We start from the raw sequence: 9,577 nt of genomic DNA, 5'->3' as shown, positions 1-9,577 counted from the left end.
ACATGTTGTGTTTGTTGGGATCCGATGAATATGGAATACTATGTCAAGTTCATTATCAATCTATCATATATGTGTTGTTTATGTTCTTGCATGCTCTCCGTTGCTAGTAGAGGCTCTGGCCAAGTTGATACTTGTAACTCCAAGAGGGAGAATTTATGCTCGATAGTGGGTTCATGCCTCCATTGAATCTGGGACAGTGACAGAAAGTTCTAAGGTTGTGGATGTGCTGTTGCCATTAGGGATAAAACATCAATGCTTTGTCTAAGGATATTTGTGTTGATTACATTACACACCATACTTAATGCAATTGTCTGTTGTTTGCAACTTAATACTGGAAGGGGTGCGGATACTAACATGAAGGTGGACTTTTTAGGCATAGATGCATGCTGGATAGCGGTCTATGTACTTTGTCGTAATGCCCTGATTAAATCTCATAGTAGTCATCGTGATATGTATGTGCATTGTTATGCCCTCTCTATTTGTCAATTGCCCAACTGTAATTCATTCACCCAACATGCTATTTATCTTATCGGAGGGACACCACTAGTAAACTGTGGACCCCGGTCCATTCTTTTACATATGAAATCCAATCTACTGCAATACTTGTTCTTTACTGTTCTTCGCAAACAAACATCATCTTCCACACTATACATTTAATCCTTTGTTTACAGCAAGCCGGTGAGATTGATAACCTCACTGTTACGTTGGGGCAAAGTACTTTGATTGTGTTGTGCAGGTTCCACGTTGGCGCCGGAATCCCCGGTGTTGCGCCGCACTACACTCCGTCACCAACGACCTTCACGTGATCCTTGACTCCTACTGGTTCGATAAACCTTGGTTTCTTACTGAGGGAAACTTGCTGCTGTACGCATCACACCTTCCACTTGGGGTTCCCAACGGACGTGTGCTTCACGCGTATCAAGCTAAATTTCTGGCACCGTTGGCAGGGAGATCAAGACACACTGCAAGGGAGTCTCCCACATCCAATCTCTTTACTTTGTTTTTGTCTTGCTTTACTTTATTTTATTTACTGCTTTGTTTGCTCTCTATATCAAAAATACAAAAAAAAATTAGTTACTAGCTTTACTTTATTTACTGTCTTGTTTGCGTTCTCCATATTAAAAACACAAAAAAAATAGTTACTTGCATTTACTTTATTTAGTTTGCTTTATTTACTACTGCTAAAATGGGTACCCCTGAGAACACTAAGTTGTGTGACTTCACTAGCACAAATAATAATGATTTCTTATGCACACATATTGCTCCACCTGCTACTACAGCAGAATTTTATGAAATTAAACCTGCTTTACTAAATCTTGTTATGAGAGAGCAATTTTCTGGTGTTAGTTCTGATGATGCTGCTGCCCATCTTAATAATTTTGTTGAACTTTGTGAAATGTAAAAGTATAAGGATGTAGATGGTGACATTATAAAATTAAAATTGTTTCCTTTCTCCTTAAGAGGAAGAGCTAAAGATTGGTTGCTATCTTTGCCTAAGAATAGTATTGATTCATGGACTAAATGTAAGGATGCTTTCATTGGTAGATATTATCCTCCAGCTAAAATTATATCTTTGAGAAGTAGCATAATGAATTTTAAGCAATTGGATAATGAGCATGTTGCCCAAGCATGGGAAAGAATGAAATCTTTGGTGAAGAATTTCCCTACCCATGGACTGACTACTTGGATGATCATCCAAACCTTCTATGCAGGATTTAATTTTTCTTCGCGGAACCTATTGGATTCAGATGCTGGAGGTACCTTTATGTCCATCACCTTAGGCGCGGCAACAAAGCTTCTTGATGATATGATGATAAATTACTCCGAATGGCACACGGAAAGATCTCCACAAGGTAAGAAGGTAAATTCCGTTGAAGAAACCTCCTCCTTGAGTGATAAGATTGATGCTATTATGTCTATGCTTGTGAATGGTAGATCTAATGTTGATCCTAATAATGTTCCTTTAGCTTCATTGGTTTCTCAAGAAGAGCATGTTGATGTGAACTTCATTAAAAGTAATAATTTCAACAACAATGCTTATAGGAATAATTCTGGTAACAACTATAGGCCATATCCTTCTAATAATGGTAATGGTTATGGTAATTCTTATGGGAATTCTTACAACAATAATAGGAGTGTACCCCCTGGTCTTGAAGCCATGTTTAAAGAATTTATTAGTACACAAACTTCTTTTAACAAATCTGTTGAAGAAAAGCTTGATAAAATTGATGTTCTTGCTTCTAAGGTTGATAGTCTTGCCTCTGATGTTGATCTTTTAAAATTGAAAGTTATGCCCAAAGAAGATAAAGATATTAAGTCATTTGTTACAGCAAACGCCATCCAAGTTCGAATTAATGAGAATATTAGATTGATGGCTGAATTGCATGCTAGGTGGGAAAAAGAAGAAAAACTAGCTAAAGAGAATAATGTAGCTAAAGTTTGGACTATTACCACCACTAGTAATGTTGATGCTTCACATGTTGCTAAACCTCCTACTATCAATGGTAAAATAATTGGTGTTGGCAATTTTTCTACTCCTAGTGCAAAGCGTGCAAAACTGCCTGAAATTGCTGAAATTGCTAAAACTGCTGAAACTGATGAAACTGCTGAAATTTTTCAAAATATTGGGGACAACGATCCCATTGCTGTAGATCATAATGGGTTAGATTTTTATGATTGTCACATCTCTGAAGTTATAAAGTTCTTACAAAAACTTGCTAGAAGTCCTAATGCTAGTGCTATAAATTTGGCCTTTACAAAACACATTACGAATGCTCTCATAAAAGCTAGAGAAGAGAAATTAAAACTTGAGACTTCTATTCCTAGGAAGTTGGAAGATGGTTGGGAGCCCATCATTAAGATGAAGGTCAATGATTTTGATTGTAATGCTTTATGTGATCTTGGTGCAAGTATTTCTGTTATGCCTAAGAAAATCTATGATATGCTTGACTTTCCACCATTGAAAAATTGTTATTTGGATGTTAATATTGCTAATAATGCTATAAAGAAACCTTTGGGGAGGATTGATAATGTTCGCATTATGGTTAACAATAACCTTGTCCCCGTTGACTTTGTTGTCTTGGATATTGAATGCAATGCATCTTGTCCCATTATTTTGGGAAGACCTTTTCTTCGAACTCGTTGGTGCTATTATTGATATGAAGGAAGGTAATATTAAGTATCAATTTCCTCTCAAGAAAGGTATGGAACACTTCCCTAGAAAGAGAATGAAGTTACCTTATGATTCTATTATTAGAACAAATTATGATGTTGATGCTTCATCTCTCGATAATACTTGATTCACACTTTCTGCGCCTAGCTGAAAGGCGTTAAAGAAAAGCGCTTATGGGAGACAACCCATTATTTTACTTCTGTAGCAACCTCTCCATATCTTTATTTTATTGCATTGTTGTGCCGAGTAAAGTCTTTGATAGTAGGGTTGATACTAGATTTGGATTACTGCGCAGAAACAGATTTCTTACTGTCAAGAAATTGAGCAGCCCCGTCTGTAGGTAACTAAGAAAAATCTTCCAATTTACGTGCGTGATCCTCAGATATGTACGCAACTTTCATTCAATTTGAGCTTTTTCATCTGAGTAAGTTAAGTGCCCCAAAAAAATTCGTCTTTACGGACTGTTCTGTTTTGACAGATTCTGCCTTTTATTTCGCATTGCCTGTTTTGCTATGTTTGATGGTTTTCTTTGTTCCATTAACTTTCAGTAGCTTTGTGCAATGTCCAGAAGTGTTAAGAATGATTATGTCACCTCTGAATATGTGAATTTTTGATTATGCACTAATCCTCTAATGATTTTGTTTTGAGTTTGGTGTGGAGGAAGTTTTCAAGGGTCAAGAGAGGAGGATGATACAATATGATCAAGAAGAGTGAAAAGTCTAAGCTTGGGGATGCCCCCATGGTTCATCCCTGCATATTTTAAGAAGACTCAAGCATCTAAGCTTGGGGATGCCCAAAGCATCCCTTCTTCATCGACAACTTATCAGGTCACCTCTAGTGAAACTATATTTTTATTCCGTCACATCTTATGTGCTTTACTTGGAGCGCCTGTTTGTTTTTGTCTTTGTTTTTGTTTGAATAAAATCGGATCCTAGCATTCCTTGTTTGGGAGAGAGACACGCTCCGCTCGTTCATATGAACACTGGTGTTCTTAGTTTTACTTAATTTTAATGTTCATGGCGAAGGTTGAAACTGCTTCGTTCATTGTTATATGGTTGGAAACAGAAAATGCTTCATGTGGTAATTGGTATAATGTCTTGAATAATTTGATACTTGGCAATTGTTGTGCTCATATAGATCATGTTTAAGCTCTTGCATCATGTACTTTGCACCTATTGATGAAGAACTACATAGAGCTTGTTAAAATTTGGTTTGCATGGTTGGTCTCTCTAGAGTCTAGATATTTTCTGGTTAAGGTGTTTGAACAACAAGGAAGACAGTGTAGAGTCTTATAATGCTTGCAATATGTTTTTATGTAAGTTTTCCTGTACCGGTTTATACTTGAGTTTGCTTCAAACAACCTTGCTAGCCTAAGCCTTGTATTGAGAGGGATTACTTCTCGTGCATCCAAATCCTTGAGCCAAAAACTATGCCATTTGTGTCCACCATACCTACCTACTAGATGGTATTTCTCTGCCATTCCAAAGTAAATTACTTGAGTGCTACCTTTAAAATTTCATTCCTTGTCTTTGCAATATATAGCTCATGGGAAAATAGCCTTAAAAACTATTGTGGTAAAGAATATGTAGCTTATGTATCTTATTTCTTATAAGTTGCTTGTTGAGCGGTAACCATGCTTCTGGGGACGCTACCAACTATTACACCTTTGTTGAATATCATGTGAGTTGCTATGCATGTTCGTCTTGTCTGAAGTAAAGGCGATTTTCATGATCAAATGGTTTGAGTATGCATATTGTTAGAGAAGAACATTGGGCCGCTAACTAAAGCCATGATCCATGGTGGAAGTTTCGTTTGGACAATTAATCCTCAATCTCTTATGAGAATATTATCTGTTGTTGAATGCTTATGCATTAAAGAGGAGTCCATTATCTGTTGTCTATGTTGTCCCGGTATGGATGTCTAAGTTGAGAATAATCAAAAAGCGAGAAATCCAAAACGAACTTTCTCCTTAGATCTTTGTACATGCGACATAGAGGTACCCCTTTGTGACACTTGGTTGAAACATATGTTATGCAATGATAATCCATGTAAATCCAAGCTAATTAGGACAAGGTGCGAGCACTATTGGTAATCTATGCATGAGGCTTGCAACTTATAGGATGTCTTATACATAACACATATGATTTATTACTACCGTTGACAAATTTTTTTCTATATTTTCAAAATGAAAAGCTCTAGCACAAAAATAGTAATCCATGCTTCCCTCTGCGAAGGGCCTATCTTTTACTTTATGTTGAGTCAGTTTACCTACTTCTTTCTATCTTAAAAGCAAACACTTGTGTCAACTGTGTGCATTGATTCTTACATGTTTACCTATTGCACTTGTTATATTACTTTGTGTTGACAATTATCCATGAGATAAACATGTTGAAGTTGAAACCAACTGCTGAAACTTATATCTTCCTTTGCGTTGCTTCAAAGCTTTCTACTAAGAATCTATTGCTTTATGAGTTAACTCTTATGCAAGTATTATTGATGCTTGTCTTGAAAGTACTATTCATGAAAAGTCTTTGCTATATGATTAAGTTGTTTATTCATTGTCTTTACCATTGCTTCAAATCACTGCATTCATCTCATATGCTTTACAATAGTATTGATGAAGATTATGATAGCATGTCACTTCAGAAATTATCTTTGTTATCATTTACCTACTCGAGGGCGAGTAGGAACTAAGCTTGGGGATGCTTGATACGTCTCAAACGTATCTATAATTTCTTATGTTCCATGCTAAGGATACTCACATGTTTTATAAACACTTTATGTCATTATTACGCATTTTCCGGCACTAACCTATTGACGAGATGGCGAAGAGCCAGTTGTTGTTTTCTGCTGTTTTTTGTTTCAGAAATCCTACAAAGGAAATATTCTCGGAATTGGACGAAATCAACGCCCAGGGTCTTATTTTTCCACGGAGCTTCCAGAAGACCGAAGAGCATACGAAGTGGGGCCACGAGGTGGCCAGACCATAGGCCGGCGCGGCCAGGGAGGGGCCCGCGCCGCCCAATGGTGTGGGCCCCTCGTCAGCCCTCCAACGCTGCCCTTCCGCCTACTTATAGCCTTCATCGCGAAAACCCCTGTACCGAGAGCCACGATACGGAAAACCTTCCAGAGACGCCGCCGCCGCCAATCCCATCTCGGGGGATTCAGGAGATCGCGTCCGGCACCCTGCCGGAGAGGGGAATCATCTCCCGGAGGACTCTTCATCACCATGATCGCCTCCGGATTGATGTGTGAGTAGTTCACCCCTGGACTATGGGTCCATAGCAGTAGCTAGATGGTTGTCTTCTCCTCATTGTGCTATCATGTTAGATCTTGTGAGCTGCCTATCATGATCAAGATCATCTATTTGTAATGCTACATGTTGTGTTTGTTGGGATCCGATGAATATGGAATACTATGTCAAGTTGATTATCAATCTATCATACATGTGTTGTTTATGTTCTTGCATGCTCTCCGTTGCTAGTAGAGGCTCTGGCCAAGTTGATACTTGTAACTCCAAGAGGGAGTATTTATGCTCGATAGTGGGTTCATGCCTCCATTGAATCTCGGACAGTGACAGAAAGTTCTAAGGTTGTGCATGTGTTGTTGCCACTAGGGATAAAACATCAATGCTTTGTCTAAGGATATTTGTGTTGATTACATTACGCACCATACTTAATGCAATTGTCACGTTGTTTGCAACTTAATACTTGGAAGGGTGCGGATGCTAACCTGAAGGTGGACTTTTTAGGCATAGATGCATCTTTGGATAGCGGTCTATGTACTTTGTCGTAATGCCCTGATGAAATCTCATAGTAGTCATCGTGATATGTATGTGCATTGTTATGCCCTCTCTATTTGTCAATTGCCCAACTGTAATTCGTTCACCCAACATGTTATTTATCTTATCGGAGAGACACCACTAGTGAACTGTGGACCCCGGTCCATTCTTTTACATCCGAAATACAATCTACTTGCAATACTTGTTCTTTACTTGTTCTTCGCAAACAAACATCATCTTCCACACTATACATTTAATCCTTTGTTTACAGCAAGCCGGTGAGATTGACAACCTCACCGTTACGTTGGGGCAAAGTACTTTGATTGTGTTGTGCAGGTTCCACGTTGGCGCCGGAATCCCTGGTGTTGCGCCGCACTACACTCCGTCACCAACGACCTTCACGTGATCCTTGACTCCTACTGGTTCGATAAACCTTGGTTTCCTACTCAGGGAAACTTGCTGCTGTACGCATCACACCTTCCACTTGGGGTTCCCAACGGACGTGTGCTTCACGCGTATCAAGGGTCTCGGTGCAAGAGTGGTTCTCACGTCACCAAAAGGGGATCACTTAAGATACGTGCTGCAGATACACTTCAGGGCATCAAACAATGTCGCTGAGTACGAATCTTTGGTCCATGGGCTCAAGGTCGCAAAAGAAATCAGCATTCACCGGATCATTTATTACGGCGATTCGGATCTGGTGGTACAGCTATGTTCCAGAGATTGGGATGCGAGAGATGCCAACATGGCCGCATACCGGTTTCATGTGCAGAAGATTGCTGGATTCTTCGAGGGGTGCAAATTTCACCATGCACCGCGGGCAGAAAATGAAGCCGCAGACACATTGTCCAAGCTAGGCTCATCCATGCAAGAAATTCCTTCCGGAATAGCCTTGTCTCACCTGAGGAAACCGTCAATCAAACCGAATCCGGAATCCGAGTCAATTTTTGTACCGGAATCCCATGTTGTGCCCATGGACACTGATGAAGGAAACCCGGGGACTGCTCCATCTGACCCGGGGATCGGAATCGTAACCGGAAGAAACTATGATGGTGGATTACATGGAGATAGACGTGCCAGTTTTTCTGGTTCGGGAAGCACCAACCTGGGTAAAACCTATTAAGGAATTCCTAATCAGCGGCGGTTTGCCGGCTGATGAAACCGAATCGAGAAGGATCCAAAGGAGGTCCAAGGCGTACACCATCATCAATGGTGAGATGTACAAGATAAATGTTACCGGTGTCCTTCAACGATGTGTGGAACCGGAAGAGGGGAAAGAAATGCTCCTAGAGATTCACCAAGGAGAATGTGGGCACCATGCCTCGTCCAGGGCATTGGTGGAAAAAGTGTTCCGACATGCGTTCTACTGGCCCACGGCTCTGGAAGATGCTGAGGACTTAGTCCGGAAATGCAATGGGTGCCAGAGGTACGCCAAGCAAAATCATACCCCAGCATCCAGTTTAAAAACAATACCGATAACTTGGCCATTTGTTGGTTGGTGCCTGGATATGGTTGGACCGTTCAAAACGGCGAGAGGGAACATGTCTCACATTTTGGTGATGGTCGATAAGTTTACCAAGTGGATCGAGGTTAAACCAATCGGAAAGTGTGATGGGCACACAGCTGTGAAATTCTTGAAAGATGTTATCTTGAGGTATGGTTACCCGCACAACATCATTACTGACAACGGAACTAACTTTGCTCAAGGAGAGTTCAAGTGGTTCTGTGACAATAACAATATCCGGCTCGATATAGCCTCAGTGGCACACCCATAGCAGGCAAATGGGCAGGTTGAAAGAACAAACGCACTTTTGCGTTCCTGTATCAAACTGAGGCTTATCGAGCCACTCGAGAAAATGCCAGGATGTTGGCTTGATGAACTACCATAAGTGTTGTGGAGCATAAGAACCACATCAAACCGGTCTACTGGATACACCATTTTTGATGGTATATGGAGCAGAAGCGGTCATACCAACCGACATCATCCATGACTCACCACGAGTCCAACTCTATACCGAAGAAGAGGTAAAAGAGGCCCGAGAAAATGATGTTGATTTGCTCGAGGAACAAAGAGAGCTGGCCTTGGCATGATCGGCCATATATCAACAAAACCTCAGACGCTATCATAGCCGGAAGGTAAACCCAAAGGTGTTCCGAGAAGGAGACCTAGTGCTACGTCTAGTGCAGCGCACTGAAGGACGGCACAAACTCTCACCTCCGTGGGAAGGGCCTTTCATTGTGAGCAAGGCTCTACACAATGATGCCTACTATCTGATCGATGCACATGAATCGAAGGAAGGAAAGAAGGACAGGTCAGGAGAGGAAACCAAGCGCTCGTGGAACATAGTTTTGCTTCGCCCTTTCTATTCCTAAAGATGTGATGTAAGGAGTTCCTTTTTGTACCTTATTTACTATAAATAAAATGCCAGGACCTCGAATGTATCTCGGGGACTGCCTCTCCTGGAATCGCATGCAATGTGTTTATTTTTTCCGTATACCGGTTTGATTGTTGGAAGCTTTCCTTTCCGGTTTAGTAACGTGCTAAACCTAAAGGTGAATCTTCGACTTAGCTGCTGTCCCCAACCCAGCTTCATGGCTAGCAAGACAAACCGGAAGGTTTTGAG

This window comes from Lolium rigidum, chromosome 7, assembly GCF_022539505.1.
Source record: "Lolium rigidum isolate FL_2022 chromosome 7, APGP_CSIRO_Lrig_0.1, whole genome shotgun sequence".
Taxonomy (NCBI): Eukaryota; Viridiplantae; Streptophyta; class Magnoliopsida; order Poales; family Poaceae; genus Lolium; species Lolium rigidum.
The sequence above is the reverse complement of the archived record's forward strand: the minus strand, read 5'-3'. Positions refer to the sequence as shown.